Source organism: Thalassophryne amazonica, chromosome 20 (genome assembly GCF_902500255.1).
Source record: "Thalassophryne amazonica chromosome 20, fThaAma1.1, whole genome shotgun sequence".
NCBI lineage: Eukaryota > Metazoa > Chordata > Actinopteri > Batrachoidiformes > Batrachoididae > Thalassophryne > Thalassophryne amazonica.
Genome location: NC_047122.1, coordinates 2,701,204 through 2,719,245, shown reverse-complemented (window position 1 = coordinate 2,719,245; position 18,042 = coordinate 2,701,204). Strand labels below are relative to the sequence as shown.

At 44.8% G+C, this 18,042-nt stretch overlaps 1 long non-coding RNA gene across 1 annotated transcript; it reads left to right on the top strand.

The window, feature by feature from the left end:
• Window positions 1-452: 452 nt before the first annotated feature.
• LOC117502356 lies at window positions 453-13,829 on the top strand. Its single transcript, XR_004558276.1, has 3 exons — window positions 453-550; window positions 881-890; window positions 13,819-13,829. It is a non-coding gene; the product is annotated as an uncharacterized LOC117502356 (long non-coding RNA).
• The last annotated feature ends 4,213 nt before the right edge of the window (window positions 13,830-18,042 follow it).

Sequence of the window (18,042 nt, the reverse complement as noted above, 5' to 3'; positions counted from 1 at the left end):
AAATAATTTTTTAACACTATTATTTTGAACACAGCTGTACATTGAGATAAACTCGTTTCTCTACATATTTCTGTGTTGTCATTCCGTGGATTGCATTCACCGACTGTTGAAAACAAATGCACATGGACAGCATCCTGTAGGGGGAGCTCTGAACAGGAGAATGTGACCACAAAAACTGACGACAGAGAAAAATTGAGCAGAGTTGCATAGTGTCTCTTCAATTATCCTGCATGCTGGCAAAGCAAAGAAAGCACTGCACTGTTTGCACTGGCTACACGTGTTTGTGTCTTTCTGTCTGTGGACAAAATAACATAAAAACTACTGGACAGATTTCCTTCAAACTTGGTGTGAATATTACTTGGATAGATATCTAAAGATTATTATATTTTGAAGTAGCTTGGCCAAAGTTCAAGGAAAATGTGGTCTGAAAAACTTTTTCTTTTTTGTATATCTCAACCAAGAAGCCTTGATGGATGCTCTAAAGCATATACTGATCAGCAAAATATTTGTGATTGATTAGTATGAATGCTTCAAAATGAAGTCACACTTAGTCCAAACACCATTTACAGAGTGATGTATATTTGGTCGAGGTGGAAGAGCGTGAAGGTATAGAGATGGTGTTCATTCTAACTGTGGTTCAAACTTTACGTGGTTCAAAACCCATCTCCTCGAAAACAAGAGAATGAAAAACAGAACATTGAGCTGATAGACAGCTGCATGTAAATCCTGAAGCCAAAATGTTCAACCCCAGCTTTCCTTTCTACTCAGAACAATAAATAAATAAAATCTTCTCATTTATCTCATTTCTATTTCTATTTCAAATGAGCAAAATGGCTGAATAATTGATATATTCATTAGCTGGATGTGACATTCAGAAGAGGTAATAAAATGTAATCTCTAAATTAGGCCTGAGAAGAGATTCCGTGTGGCAGTCGTGCATCATCTGAGCCTGGTGCTCCATCAGCTGAAGGAGTTCAGGGAGGCTGGATTCAGAAGACAAAGCCAGACACCCACGCTGACGGAGCGTCCCCCCAAAATGACCCACAGAGTGCAGACATGTCTTATTATTTAGGCTTTTAACCGTTTTAGCATTTTAACTATTTATTTTGTGAGGCAGAATGACATAACATGAATAACATATCTGTAATTAAATAGAAATCAAGATTTGGAGAAGTGTGTATTTTCTGGAGTACAGGTCACACCAGTGTATAACTTGTGCCTCTCAAAAATGTCTCTTGAAGAGGAAAGAAATCATATATACATAAGTCCACACAAGAATAAAGGGCTGCACTTTTTTTTATGGATGTGAAACATAATTTTAAAACAGTATTTTCTCTGTGGACAAAAGGAATTGTCAGACCGGACACGGATGGAGATTTGAATAGCAGATTTATGCAGGAAGCCCTCAGCTTGTGGCGTGTGCTACAAGGCTTTTTAAATTCTAAAAATAAGCACGATGAACAGATGAACGTGCAACTGACAACATAATGGATTTGATGCGACTTATAGACCAACAGCGTTTAGAAATACTACAATAAAAACGAGTCCATTTGAGTGGTCATCAGCTCTAATTTGGGGTTTTTGTGTATCAATTTTTCTGCCAAATGTTCCCCTATTTTAAAATATGACGGGAGAGGAAGGAGTGAAGCATAAAATTGACCAATCACAGCCCTTACCATCTCAGTCATTTTGTCAAGGCTACGGAGAAGGTTTGCAGCCTTGCAGAGGGCTCCAATGTATAGCGGTGTTGTCACACCCAGGGATACAGTGGCTTGCAAAGTATTCAGCCCTTGATGTTGTGTGGGCCGCTGAAGAGGAGGTACTGCTTGCCCACCACCACAAGATGGCGCCCTGCTTGAAGTGCGGGCTTCAAGCAGGGCGTTTTGACCGTTGGGGTTTTACATAATTATGTAGGCCTGCCTTACAATATAAAGCGCCTTGGGGCAACTGTTTGTTGGATTTGGCGCTATATAAAAAAATTGATGATTGATTGATTATCACTGGTTCGGATCCGGGAGGGAGACGAGTGGAAGACGGCATTTAACACCCCGTTAGGTCACTTTGAGTACCTGGTCATGCCGTTCGGCTCACCAATGCGCCCGCGACGTTCCAAGCATTGGTTAATGACGTTCTTGCGGGACTTCCTGCATCGGTTTGTCTTCGTATATCTAGACGATATACTCATCTTTTCTCCGGATCCTGAGACCCATGTCAAGCATGTACGTCAGGTCCTACAGCGGTTGTTGGAGAACCGGCTGTTTGTGAAGGGCGAGAAGTGTGAGTTCCACCGCACTTCTTTGTCCTTCTTGGGGTTCATAATCTCCTCCAACTCCATCGCCCCTGATCCGGCCAAGGTTGCGGTGGTGAGAGATTGGCCCCAACCAACGAACCGTAGGAAACTACAACAGTTCCTCGGTTTTGCAAATTTCTACCGGAGGTTCATCAAGGGCTACAGTCAGGTAGTTAGCCCCCTGACAGCCCTGACCTCCACAAAAGTCCCCTTCACCTGGTCGGATTCGGTGCGAAGCCGCGTTTAGGGAGTTGAAACGCCGGTTCTCGACTGCACCGGTTCTGGTGCAGCCCGATCCCAAGCGCCAGTTTGTTGTTGAAGTGGATGCCTCTGACTCAGGGATAGGAGCCGTTGCTATCCCAGAGCGGGGAGTCCGATAAGGTTCTCCTCCATGTGCCTACTTTTCCGCAGGTTGACCCCAGCTGAACGGAACTATGACGTCGGCAATCGGGAACTTCTTGCGGTGACGGAGGCTCTTGAGGAGTGGAGACACCTGTGGAGGGAGCATCGGTGCCATTTACGGTTTCACGGACCATCGGAAACCTGGAGTACATCCGGACCGCGAAGGTCTGAACCCCAGGCAAGCCCGCTGGTCGCTGTTCTTCGGGCGTTTTGACCTCCGGATCACCTCACGCCCGGGACAAAGAACCAACGATCTGACGCCCTGTCCTGGGTGCATGAGAGGAGGTCAAGACCGAGCTGTCAGACCCCCCTGAAACCATCATCCCCGAGTCCACTGTCGTGGCCACCCTTACCTGCGACGTTGAGAAGACCGTCCGGGAGGCCCTGACACAGAGCCCAGACCCGGGGGACAGGTCCGAAGGACAAAACTGTACGTCCCACCAGAGGCCAGGGCTGCAGTCCTTGCTTCTGTCACGGTTCCAAGCTCTCCTGTCACCCAGGGGTGCGAAAGGACCGTGCCAGTGGTCCAGCAGCGCTTCTGGTGGGCGTCTATGGAAGCCGACATCCGGGAGTATGTCCAGGCCTGCACCACCTGTGCCAGGGGCAAAGCCGACCACCACAAGGCCCAAGGCCTCCTCCAGCCTCTGCCTGTGCCTCGTTGCCCCTGGTCTCATATCGGCCTGGACTTTGTCATGGGCCTCCCGCCGTCCCAGGGAAACACCACCATCTTAACGATAGTGGACCGGTTCTCCAAGGCGGCCCACTTCGTGGCCCTCCCAAAGCTCCCGATGGCCCAGGAGACTGCAGACCTCCTGGTCCACCACGTCGTGCGTCTGCATGGGATTCCATCAGACATTGTCTTGGATCGTGGTCCTCAGTTCTCCTCCCAGGTCTGGCGGAGTTTCTGTAGGGAACTGGGGGCCACCGTCAGTCTCTCGTCTGGGTACCACCCCCAGACGAACGGGCAGGCAGAGCGGACTAACCAGGAACTGGAGCAGGCCCTCCGCTGCGTGACCTCCGCGCACCCGTCGGCCTGGAGTGACCATCTGGCCTGGATCGAGTACGCTCATAACAGCCAAGTCTCGTCTGCCACCGGCCTCTCCCTGTTTGAAGTGTGTTTGGGGTACCAGCCCCCATTGTTCCCGCTAGTGGAGGAGAGATCGGGCTACCCTCGGTCCAGGCCCATCTGAGAAGGTGCCGTCGGGTGTGGCGTACCGCCCGCTCTGCCCTGCTCAAAGCCCGGACGAGGGCCAAGAACCATGCAGACCGCCGGCGTGCCCCGGCCCCTGCGTATCAGCCTGGGCAGGAGGTTTGGCTTTCCACAAAGGACATTCCCCTGCAAGTGGAATCCCAGAAGTTGAAGGACAGATACATTGGACCTTTCCCCATACTCAAGATCCTCAGTCCAGCCGCAGTGAAGCTGAAGCTGCCAGCTTCACTGCGGATCCACCCGGTTTTCCATGTGTCACGCATCAAACCTCACCACGTTTCACCCCTCTGTACCCCCAGACTGGCGCCGCCTCCTGCCCGGATCATCGACGGGGAGCCGGCTGGACCGTGCACCGGCTCCTGGATGTCCGTCGGAAGGGCCGGGGGTTCCAGTATTTGGTGGACTGGGAGGGGTATGGACCCGAAGAACGCTCCTGGGTGAAGAGGAGCTTCATCCTGGACCCGGCCCTCCTGGCCGACTTCTACCGGCAGCACCCGGACAAGCCTGGTCGGGCGCCAGGAGGCGCCCGTTGAGGGGGGGGTCCTGTTGTGTGGGCCGCTGAAGAGGAGGTACTGCTGGCCCACCACCACAAGATGGCGCCCTGCTTGAAGTGCGGGCTTCAAGCACAAGAGGGCATCGGAGCGACCAGGAGTGACAGCTGTCACTCATCATCCGTACCAGCTGTCACTCATCCACTACTCATCACCACCACCATAAAGGCCGGACTGCAACTCCACCTCCTCACCGAGAAATCAGCTACCATTCAGGTAACTTTCTCTGCTGACTCAAAACGTTGAGTAATAATCTGAACTTCTTTTGCAGCCGTTATCCTGTGGTGTCTGCCTTATCTGTGGGATTGGCGTTTGGTGTGATCAGCGACGGCTTCGCTTCACACTCCAATCAGATAAGTGGTTAGACAGGAGCTGCACGAGTGTGTGATTGGAGGTGGAGGTTCTCCCTCCTAACTAAACACTGACTGTGGGATTACTGAGTGTGCGAACTCACACTCATCAGGACTGTCTCTGCTTTCTGCCAGCAGTACCGGGTCTGACTGCTGAAGACAGCGGCCACCTGGGGCGCAGGGCTTGGCGGCTCCGGCGTTCTTCAGCTCCGTTGGTGGTGGAAGCTGTGTGGGATCCGGCTCTTCTCTCGCCAGGCGTCTTCTATCGTCGAGCCTGCCCACACGTCACCTGGTGTATGATTGACAGTCCACCATATTGTTATTGTCTGTACATCGTTGTGCGATTCACAACATTAAATTGTTACTTTTGGCTTATCCATTGTCCGTTCATTAACGCCCCCTGTTGTGGGCCCGTGTCACGTCACTTTCACAACACTTGATACTTCATGCATTTTAATTTGTTTATGCCATTTCAAACAAAAAGTAAATCAGGCTTCTCAGTATAAAAAAAAATTCTAAAATTATCTTCCTTAAACTCAAACTAAATCTCTATAACCTAATATAAATTATTAAAATCTAAAAGCCAAGATGATGGGTTGCATGAGTGACTAATTTTATGATCAAACTGTTTTTTTCCATTTTTTAATTATTTTTACTACCAACATTCTTGGCATTTTTTTCCCCACACAAAGTTAATCAATGTTGATTAAGGTGTATGTGTGTGTGTGTGTGTGTGTGTGTGTGTGTGTGTGTGTGTGTGTGTGTGTGTGTGTGTGTGTGTGTGTGTGTGTGTGTGTGTGTGTGTGTGTGTGAGAGAGAGAGCGAGAGAAGCTGCAGTGAGACGTGTCTGTGTAGGGAGGGGCAGGCGCTGTGGGTGACTGGCCAATCACAGAGCGTGAAGACAGTCAGTTAGCCAATGAGAATTTTCCTTCAGCACAAGCACAGATATTGATGAGTTTTATTTGGATCATGCTCGTGCTTGTCAAAAATGCTTTATCCGTACCGGATACTCGTCTGAAACGAATATCCGGCTCAGCCCTAATGTGAGGAAGTGCAGCTGCATTTTGGGCACATGTCTAGAAGTAATCAAAACTAAACTTAAACAGTTAATTCCGTGTGGCAGTTCAGGATCAAAGTTCAGTTCACTCAGGATCAAAGTTCAATTCATATCATTGTTCAGGATCAAAGTCTTAGTGTGTTCAGGAATTGAGTTCTACATCACACACCCAGAGACATGCACATGTGACAGACCGAGTCAGAATGACAGGTCCCGGTGCCGGGCTTAGGAGTGCAGCTCAACAGCAGAGTTCTCTGGGCGATGGCGCCCAGAAAGCCACAGCTCCATCACTCTTTAAGCGGCTGCGTGCGGAAACCCCCCCACACACACACACACCCCACCCCCACCCCCCCCCCACCACCCCCCCCACCCCGGACTGTCAGTGGATCTGATCACAGACGATGCAAAATAACAACAGTTAAGCCAGCTGAGAAACTGGATACTGTGCACATAGTTACTGAACAGCGCGGACGCACAAACTCTGGGAACTGAATTATACAACCCCTGGCAAAAATGATGGAATCACCGGCCTCAGAGGATGTTCATTCAGTTGTTTAATTTTGTAGAAAAAAGCAGATCACAGACATGACACAAACTAAAGTCATTTCAAATGGCAACTTTCTGGCTTTAAGAAACACTATAAAAAATCAGGAAAAAAGATTGTGGCAGTCAGTAACGGTTACTTTTTTAGACCAAGCAGAGGGAAAAAAAAATATGGACTCACTCAATTCTGAGGAAAAATGATGGAATCACCGTGTAAATTTTCATCCCCCAAATTAACACCTGCATCAAATCAGATCTGCTCATTGACATTGACCCTATGTGTCTTTTTGCAAGGAATGTTTTTTGCAGTTTTTGCTCTATGGCAAGATGCATTATCATCTTGAAAAATGATTTCATCATCCCAAACATCCTTTCAATTGTCCAAAATATCAACATAAACTTGTGCATTTATTGATGATGTAATGACAGCCATCTCCCCAGTGCCTTTACCTGACATGCAGCCCCATATCATCAATGACTGTGGAAATTTACATGTTCTCTTCAGACAGTCATCTTTATAAATCTCATTGGAACGGCACCAAACAAAAGTTCCAGCATCATCACCTTGCCCAATGCAGATTCGAGATTCATCACTGAATATGACTTTCATCCAGTCATCCACAGTCCACGACTGCTTTTCCTTAGCCCATTGTAACCTTGTTTTTTTTCTGTTTAGGTGTTAATGATGGCTTCGTTTAGCTTTTGTATGTAATCCCTTTTCCTTTAGGCCGGTCAACAGACGTTGACTCCAGTTTCCTCCCATGGTTCCTCATTTGTTTTGTTGTGCATTTTCGATTTTTGAGACATATTGCTTTAAGTTTTCTGTCTTGAGGCTTGATGTCTTACTTGGGTACAGTATGTTTTGCCCTTTAACAACCCTTCCATGTTGTTGTATTTGGGTCAGAGTTTCGACACAGCGACTGTGAACAACCAACATCTTTGCAATATTGCGTGATGATTTACCCTCATTTTAAGAGTTTGATAATCCTCTCCTTTGTTTCAATTGACATCTCTCATGTTGGAGCCATGATTCATGTCAGTCCACTTGGTGCAACAGCTATCCAAGGGTTGGATCACTCCTTTTTAGATGCAGACTAACGAGCAGATCTGATTTGATGCAGGTGTTAGTTTTGGGGATGAAAATTTACAGGGTGATTCCATAATTTTTCCTCAGAATTGAGTGATTCTATATTTTTTCCTCTGCTTGGTCTAAAAAAGTAACCGTTACTGACTGCCACAATCTTTTTTCTTGATTTCTTATAGTGTTTCTTAAAGCCAGAAAGTTGCCATTTTGAAATGACTTTAGTTTTGTGTCATGTCTGTGATCTGCTTTTTTTCTACAAAATTAAACCAACTGAATGACATCCTCCGAGGCCGGTGATTCCATAATTTTTGCCAGGGGTTGTAGGTGGACTATCAAGAACTGAATAAGAGCTGATCACTAAGCAGCACAGAACAGAACAGACTCTGACCAATTAACTAATTAGTACGAAGTGCTGCAGATGAAGACACACCAGGCGGCCAGCAAAATGAACCAGGGTTCAAACAAGCAGCAAGGAGGCGTGACATGGAAAAACACGAAAGATAATCTGGCATTACAAACCTAGATGCTCATAAAGAAATAGACAGAGGGTTATGACTGCACTAGAAAACTCACAGAGGAAAAAACACATGTAACACACTGAGCCTGGAAAATCTCGAGAGGAAAAAAACACAGCGGGTTGCAGACTGTAAGCAGACTGAAGCAACCATGAAAAACACAGACAGATACTTTGTGGACATGGGAGCCCACAGCGGAACAGTTAGACAGGAGCGCAGAGACCAGTCCGGAAAAACTCAGCAGGAAACTCAATGAGTTCGGAGGCTCACATCAGGAAAACAGAGTAGTGACATTAGCTCCAAACATAGAAACACGACAACTAAGGTCGGGTACCGGCTGGGTGCGATGGCAGGGCACAGCTGGGAACCCGTAGCAACCCGGTTCCAACCCAGAGGAACGCGGAGGTTCTTCAGGCGGACTGCAGCAGATGTCAGCGGTTGGAAGCACTAGATTCTGGCCCCGAACCCATGACAGGTTCGGGGTTAAATCTGGGACGGTGATGAGGCGCGATGAATGTCAGCTGTGAGCACCCACTCAGTGAAGATCCAGATCAGCTGTGAGACACCGCTCTGTCAATTCCATGAGCTGTCTTGACAGATGGGGCGGGGCCCATATGCAGTTTAACAGCCGGTGTCCCCTCAAGATGAGGTGAACGTCGAGATGAGGTGCGTCGCACTACTGCGCATGCGTGCGCATGCGCACATAACTCTACCCCAGATTTTGAAGACGTCACCCATCGAGATGAGGTGACTCGCACAACTGCACATCAATCAAATCAAAATCAATTTTATTTATTATAGCGCCAAATCACAACAAACAGTTGCCCCAAGGCGCTTCACCTGATCCAGCCCTAACTATAAGCTTTAGCAAAAAGGAAAGTTTAAGCCTAATCTTAAAAGTAGAGAGGGTGTCTGTCTCCCTGATCTGAATTGGGAGCTGGTTCCACAGGAGAGGAGCCTGAAAGCTGAAGGCTCTGCCTCCCATTCTACTCTTACAAACCTAGGAACTACAAGTAAGCCTGCAGTCTGAGAGCGAAGCGCTCTATTGGGGTGATATGGTACTATGAGGTCCCTAAGATAAGATGGGACCTGATTATTCAAACCTTATAAGTAAGAGAAGAATTTTAAATTCTATTCTAGAATTAACAGGAAGCCAATGAAGAGAGGCCAATATGGGTGAGATATGCTCTCTCCTTCTAGTCCCCGTCAGTACTCTAGCTGCAGCATTTTGAATTAACTGAAGGCTTTTCAGGGAACTTTTAGGACAACCTGATAATAATGAATTACAGTAGTCAGCCTAGAGGAAATAAATGCATGAATTAGTTTTTCAGCATCACTCTGAGACAAGACCTTTCTGATTTTAGAGATATTGCATAAATGCAAAAAAGCAGTCCTACATATTTGTTTAATATGCGCTTTGAATGACATATCCTGATCAAAAATGACTCCAAGATTTCTCACAGTATTACTAGAGCTCAGGGTAATGCCATCCAGAGTAAGGATCTGGTTAGACACCATGTTTCTAAGATTTGTGGGGCCAAGTACAATAACTTCAGTTTTATCTGAGTTTAAAAGCAGGAAATTAGAGGTCATCCATGTCTTTATGTCTGTAAGACAATCCTGCAGTTTAGCTAATTGGTGTGTGTCCTCTGGCTTCATGGATAGATAAAGCTGGGTATCATCTGCGTAACAATGAAAATTTAAGCAATGCTGTATAATAATACTGCCTAAGGGAAGCATGTATAAAGTGAATAAAATTGGTCCTAGCACAGGACCTTGTGGAATTCCATAATTAACTTTAGTCTGTGAAGAAGATTCCCTATTTACATGAACAAATTGTAATCTATTAGATAAATATGATTCAAACCACCGCAGCGCAGTGCCTTTAATACCTATGGCATGCTCTAATCTCTGTAATAAATTTTATGGTCACAGTATCAAAAGCAGCACTGAGGTCTAACAGAACAAGCACAGAGATGAGTCCACTGTCTGAGGCCATAAGAAGATCATTTGTAACCTTCACTAATGCTGTTTCTGTACTATGATGAATTCTAAAACCTGACTGAAACTCTTCAAATAGACCATTCCTCTGCAGATGATCAGTTAGCTGTTTTACAACTACCCTTTCAAGAATTTTTGAGAGAAAAGGAAGGTTGGAGATTGGCCTATAATTAGCTAAGATAGCTGGGTCAAGTGATGGCTTTTTAAGTAATGGTTTAATACTGCCACCTTAAAGGCCTGTGGTACATAGCCAACTAATAAAGATAGATTGATCATATTTAAGATCGAAGCATTAAATAATGGTAGGGCTTCCTTGAGCAGCCTGGTAGGAATGGGGTCTAATAAACATGTTGATGGTTTGGATGAAGTAACTAATGAAAATAACTCAGACAGAACAATCGGAGAGAAAGAGTCTAACCAAATACCGGCATCACTGAAAGCAGCCAAAGATAACGATACGTCTTTGGGATGGTTATGAGTAATTTTTTCTCTAATAGTTAAAATTTTATTTGCAAAGAAAGTCATGAAGTCATTACTAGTTAAAGTTAAAGGAATACTCGGCTCAATAGAGCTCTGACTGTTGTGGGGCCGCCGAAGAGGAGGTACTGCTGGCCCACCACCACAAGATGGCGCCCTGCTTGAAGTGCGGGCTTCAAGCACGAGAGGGCGTCGGAGCGACCGGGAGTGACAGCTGTCACTCATCATCCGTACCAGCTGTCACTCATCCACTACTCATCACCACCACCATAAAGGCCGGACTGCAACTCCACCTCCCCGCCGAGAAATCAGCTACCATTCAGGTAATATTCTCTGCTGTATTTAACGCTGACTAATAGTCTGAACTTCTTTGCAGCCGTTATCCTGTGGTGTTGCCTTATCTGTGGGATTGGCGTTTGGTGTGATCAGCGACGGCTTCGCTTCACACCCCAACCAGATAAGTGGTTAGACGGGAGCTGCACGAGTGTGTGATTGGAGGTGGAGGTTTTCCCTCCTAACTGTATACAGACTGTGGGATTACTGAGTGTGCGAACTCACACTCATCAGGACTGTCTCTGTTCTCTACCAGCAGTACCGGTCTGACTGCTGAAGACAGCGGCCACCTGGGGCGCAGGGCTTGGCGGCTCCGGTGTTCTTCAGCTCCGTTGGTGGTGGAAGCTGTGTGGGATCCGGCTCTTCTCTCGCCAGGCGTCTTCTATCATCGAGCCTGCCCACACGTCACCTGGTGTATGATTGACATTCCACCATATTGTTATTGCCTGTACGTCGTTGTGCGATTCACAACATTAAATTGTTACTTTTGGCTTATCCATTGTCCGTTCATTAACGCCCCCTGTTGTGGGTCCGTGTCAAGACACTTTCACAACATTGACTCTTTGTCAGCCTGGCTACAGTGCTGAAAAGAAACATGGGGTTGTTCTTATTTTCTTCAATTAGTGATGAGTAGTAAAATGTCCTAGCTTTACGGAGGGCTTTTTTATAGAGCAACAGACTCTTTTTCCAGGCTAAGTGAAGATCTTCTAAATTAGTGAGACGCCATTTCCTCTCCAACTTACGGGTTATCTGCTTTAAGCTGCGAGTTTATGAGTTATACCACGAAGTCAGGCACTTCTGATTTAAGGCTCTCTTTTTCAGAGGAGCTACAGCATCCAAAGTTGTCCTCAATGAGGATGTAAAACTATTGACGAGATAATCTATCTCACTCACAGAGTTTAGGTAGCTACTCTGCACTGTGTTGGTATATGGCATTAGAGAACATAAAGAAGGAATCATATCCTTAAACCTAGTTACAGAGCTTTCCGAAAGACTTCTACTGTAATGAAATTTATTCCCCACTGCTGGGTAGTCCATCAGAGTAAATGTAAATGTTATTAAGAAATGATCAGACAGAAGGGGGTTTTCAGGGAATACTGTTAAGTCTTCAATTTCCATACCATAAGTCAGAACAAGATCTAAGGTATGATTAAAGTGGTGGGGTGGACTCATTTACATTTTGAGCAAAACCAACTGAGTCTAATAATAGATTAAATGCAGTGTTGAGGCTGTCATTCACAGCATCTGTGTGGATGTTAAAATTGCCCACTATAATTATCTTATCTGAGCTAAGCACTAAGTCAGACAAAAGGTCTGAAAATTCACAGAGAAACTCACAGTAACGACCAGGTGGACGATAGATAATAACAAATAAAACTGGTTTTTGGGCCTTCCAATTTGGATGGACAAGACTAAGAGACAAGCTTTCAAATGAATTAAAGCTCTGTCTGGGTTTTTGATTAATTAATAAGCTGGAGTGGAAGATTGCTGCTAATCCTCCACCTCGGCCCGTGCTACGAGCGTTCTGACAGTTAGTGTGACTCGGGGGTGTTGACTCATTTAAACTAACATATTCATCCTGCTGTAACCAGGTTTCTGTAAGGCAGAATAAATCAATATGTTGATCAATTATTATATCATTTACTAACAGGGACTTAGAAGAGAGAGACCTAATGTTTAATAGACCACATTTAACTGTTTTAGTCTGTGGTGCAGTTGAAGGTGCTGTATTATTTTTTCTTTTTGAATTTTTATGCTTAAATAGATTTTTGCTGGTTATTGGTAGTCTGGGAGCAGGCACCGTCTCTACGGGGATGGGGTAATGAGGGGATGGCAGGGGGAGAGAAGCTGCAGAGAGGTGTGTAAGACTACAACTCTGCTTCCTGGTCCCAACCCTGGATAGTCACGGTTTGGAGGATTTAAGAAAATTGGCCAGATTTCTAGAAATGAGAGTCGCTCCATCCAAAGTGGGATGGATGCCGTCTCTCCTAACAAGACCAGGTTTTCCCCAGAAGCTTTGCCAATTATCTATGAAGCCCACCTCATTTTTTGGACACCACTCAGACAGCCAGCAATTCAAGGAGAACATGCAGCTAAACATGTCACTCCCGGTCCGATTGGGGAGGGGTCCAGAGAAAACTAGAGTCCGACATTGTTTTTGCAAACTTACACACCGATTCAATGTTAATTTTAGTGACCTCCGATTGCCGTAACCGGGTGTCATTACTGCCGACATGAATTATAATCTTACCAAATTTACGCTTAGCCTTAGCCAGCAGTTTCAAATTTCCTTCAGTGTCGCCTGCTCTGGCCCCCGGAAGACATTTGACTATGGTTGCTGGTGTTGCTAACGTCACATTTCTCAAAACAGAGTCACCAATAACCAGAGTTTGATCCTTGGTGGGTGTGTCGCCGAGTGGGGAAAAACGGTTGGAGATGTGAACGGGTTGGCGGTGTACACGGGGCTTCTGTTTAGGACTACGCTTCCTCCTCACAGTCACCCAGTTGGCCTGCTGTCCCGGCTGCTCGGGATCCGCTGGAGGGGAACTAACGACGGCTAAGCTACCTTGGTCCGCACCAACTACAGGGACCTGGCTAGCTGTAGGATTTTTCCACGGTGCGGAGCCGAGTCTCCAATTCACCCAGCCTGGCCTCCAAAGCTACGAATAAGCTACACTTATTACAAGTACCCTTACTGCTAAAGGAGGTTGAGGAATAACTAAACATTTCATACCCAGAGCAGAGAAGTGCAGGAGAGACAGGAGAAGCCACCATGCTAAACCGGCTAAGAGCTAGTAGCTGCGCTAAGCTAGCGGATTCCTAAAAACACACAAAGTGAATAATGTGTAAATAATTTAGAGGTGATTCAGCAGAAGGAGTGCTTTAGTTAAGGCACGTGAAGATTACACTGTGAAACAAATCATTATCTAGTTATCTAGATCAATCTAACTGCGCAGATTAAACAGCTAACAGATACAGAAAAACACCGCTGTGCTCCGGAACAGGAAGTGATACAATACCGCAGTGAGAGCCAACCACCAGTAGAGGCCTAACCACCAGTAGAGGCCTAACCACCAGTAGAGGCCTAACCACCAGTAGAGGCCTAACCACCAGTAGAGGCCATCTCCAGATGTGGAGATGATGCAACTGTACATGCGTATTTTGTTTTTGTTTTTTCGTTTTTTTTCCTCTACCCACCACCGAGAAGAATTACGTTAGGAGCATAAATGTATGTATATGTATATTTTGTCTGTCAAAATAAGCTAACTCCAGGTTAAAAATACTTATCATTTTATAGTGAGTAGATTTTATACTTTACTACGTTCGGATGAACAATTTATACATTTACTTGCCCATCAAAATAAGCGAACTTTGTCAAGTAATTTTTTCAGTGCACGCATGTCGACGGCGCACCTCATCTCGACAGAACACCGGGAGCAGAGCAGACCCAGCCACTTCACCCAGCAGCTCCACCTCAGCTTCACCTGAAAACACAGAGACAGACAGAAACCAGCAGACCAGGGGCCAAACCACAGCACCCTCCTCTGTCCCACTTCATAATGAAACTGGTGATATAAAATGCAAAACATGCACTGTGCACAATTTCTCCAATCACAGCCACAGAAGCCTGTAACTTCTTCTGGGTTGTCTGGGTGTCTTGGTGGCTTTCCTCACTCTGCTCCTCCATGCACAGTCACTCAGTTTTTGAGAACTGTCTACTCCATGCAGATTTACCATAGAGTGTCAAACTGTTTGTATTTCTTCATAACTGATGTAAATAAAGTTCAAGACACATTCAGTGACTTGGAAATGTTCATGTATCCATCCCCTGATTTGTCTGAAGAAAACTGCAATTAAACTAATTATTTTCAGGTATTATACCAAAGGGGCTGATTACTTATGCAACCCATCATCTTGGCTTTTAGATTTTTAATTAATTTACATCAAGTTGTAGAGATTTGGTTTGACTTTGAGTTTAAGGACGATAATATTAGAAATTTTTATACTGAGAAGTCTAATTTACTTTTTATATTTGAAATGACATAAATAAATTAAAATCAATGAAATGCTAAGGGGTATGAACACTTTTGCAAGTCACTGTATGAGTGAAACTTAACACCATATTACAGTTCAGTCAGCAAGCAGCATTTTGTTAATAATCACCGGCTTTGAATAAAGGTCTGCCTCATTTAGATGCCAGGTCTGAGCACGGTTTGAACAGTTTAAATGGGCAGGAAATCAATCAAATCAATCAAGGAAATACGGTAGACACAGTCCTCGAATCAGCGAGTGTCAGTGCTGAACATCATTTCATACCTCTGTTACGGCTGGGCAGTCCCAGCCTACTCGGTCTGGTACATGCAAGGGGTTTTAATGGAAATAAAGTGGGATGGGATGGACCTTTTATCCGCTGTGAGCAAAATCTGTCTTAAAAAAAATCTGGTCTATACTGTGTTTATTAAATGAAAACCATACAAAAGCACTGGGACTTTTGTTTTTGTCCAGTGAGTGCGAGTATCCGGTTTTTTCGGATGATGGTTTAAATGGTAAATAAATGGTGAATGGACTGCATTTATATAGCGCTTTTCCATATGTATCAGATGCTCAAAGTGCTTTACAATAATGCCTCACATTCACCCTGATATCAGAGTGCTGCCATACAAGGCGCTCACTACACACCCGGAGCAATAGGGGATTAAAGACTTTGCCCAAAGGCCCTTAGTGATTTTCCAGTCAGGCTGGGATTTGAACCGAGGGTCTTCTGGTCTCAAGCCCAACACCTTAACCACTAGACCATCACCTCCCCAACAGCTGGTTTAGGCGAGTTTTACTGTATTCCTCATTTGAGTCTCCAAAGTAACTACTTTAGTCATCTCTGTGGTACCCCAGGATCCTCTGAAGAGACCTGGTACAAAATTCATGTAGTCATTACCTTAGCTCACTGGTTAGCATCTAGGTGTAACAACCAGACCCTGAAGACTTGTACTTGGCAAAGATATTGGCATTGCCAGACACCTCTGTCCAGGGAACTCATGACTCCATAAGGTCTTCACAGACATCTCTCTCAGCCAATGTCCCAAAGGTTTGAATGACATTGCCAAAGTAAGTGAATGTCTCTACAGGTTTGTTTTCATTGCTCGCAGATATACTACTGTTGGCTGAGTTCATGAAGTAACTGAACACTTGCCAATCGTGAAATCAACATAAGTTCAAAAATACACACCTTTTAAATGATTAAAGGACATGTCGCACTGAAGGCATAACAATTTAGATTTAGGCTGTTAGTGTCCATCTGATGATCCACCGGGATTACTTTGTACACTTTCCTGAAGTATACGGCATTTGCAGTAAACAGCAATGGAGACCTCCAAAAACAAAGTACACGTGAGTACTTGTGTGTTTGCGACAGGTAACATGACTATTAGAAGCATCCCAGCGCACGCTTGAATGGAATGTAGCTGCTAACGTTATGAACTGAGGCACAGATTAATTCTACAGTTGACATAAGTGTGATGTTGTGTTATGGCGACTTGTTTTTAAGTGAAAACTGTTAATTTTGATGCAGTCACGGTAAAAGCTGCAGCTCTGAATGCAGCAATTAGTCATAAATGCAGCCTGTCAATAACAATCTCTGCTTGAGGCTCAGCTTTGTGCACAATTAATTATAAGTGCTGTTATCAATAAAACCTAAAAAAAAAAATACATCTGCTGGGGGAAAATGTCATGGAGACATTCATTCATGTTCACAGCAGCAATAACACAGCTGAGAGGAGCAGTGTGCTGTGTAGCACGCACACATGCGCGCGCACGCACACACACACACACACATTCTACAACCAAATTCACAGTCTCTCTCAAAAAGAAAAGCTTGCCAGCTAGAACATTAACTCCTGGAAATAATGTATTCTGACTTTTTCCAATGTAACAAGTCCATCTCCGTGTCAGAAAGTCTGTTAAAAGCAGTGTCATGGAAACATCCCATGTCCATGTATACAGTAAACCAGCATCCACACAAATAGCTTGTCACCACACTTTAGGTTCCAAAATTTGGCACTATGAAAAGTTAAGTGTTTTGGGGTGAAGTGTGTCATCTCCTGTCTGTAAATCTGAGCCATCACTTTTGCGCGAAAGCGCAGATGTTTCGTTTTCAGACGGAGCAGGTTCGTTTCCCCTGTCTGTCAGTCATTGGGATGTTTCTGTTCATTCTAAAATGTGCATCACACACTGAGAAATGCAGAGAATTGCAGAGTAAATCATTTTCTGGAAATGCACCTGCTAATGCTCAGAGTGAGAGGAATAAAATACATCAGCGATCACTAATTATTAGCATGTGTGTGGAGAGATTTACGATCATGAGTACTTTTATGTTGTCTTGCTAATTGGGACATTAAAAAACATGCAACATGTCCTTTAATTCATTAGTGGTGAAAAGTGCCAAATGCCTGTGATCTTTCCAAGGCCTCTTAACTTACTGTTACCCCTTAACTTACCCTGTTAGCAGTGGTGGGCACAGCTAACCAAAAACATAGCTTCGATAACCGCTAATCTGCTAATTGGAAAGTTCATTTTTGTAACATGCATCAGTTCAGATAGTGGGCAGGAGACATGAATCACAAAGCACTTGTCACTTATGATTTCATTTAATAACAACTAATTCTGGACAGTTTGTCAACATTAATGGCAATTCTGTCCTTCTTACAAAGTGAAAATATGATATCGCACATATTTTATAAAGTAATGCAATAATTCTGAAGGTTTGAGCTTTAACAGGCACATGCCAAAAGGCATTATGGAAAATTCAAATGATCTCCACTCACCACTTCCCCCTAGTCAAAATGGATAGAACACTGCCATCTACTGGATGGGAGTGTGAATACTGTAATTTCTTTGTGGTATTTGCCCTGTTTGGTTGTTAAGTGTGACATAACGCATCACGTGATTTTCAACTTCCAGGTCCAAACCAAAAAAATGCACACTTTGTCAGCTGTTTGTGGTCATTGTCGTCTGCATCAGCTGAGCTTCTTTTGAAGCTGAGACCTCACAGGCAGAGTTCCTGGATTTGTGACCAAGACACATCACTCAATTTCAATTTCAATTTCAATTTTATTTATATAGTGCCAAATCACAACAAACAGTTGCCCCAAGGCGCTTTATATTGTAAGGCAAACACGAGAGCTGTCGTTTTATAGATTCTCAGCCAATGACAAACAGAAACAGAAGTAGCTCCA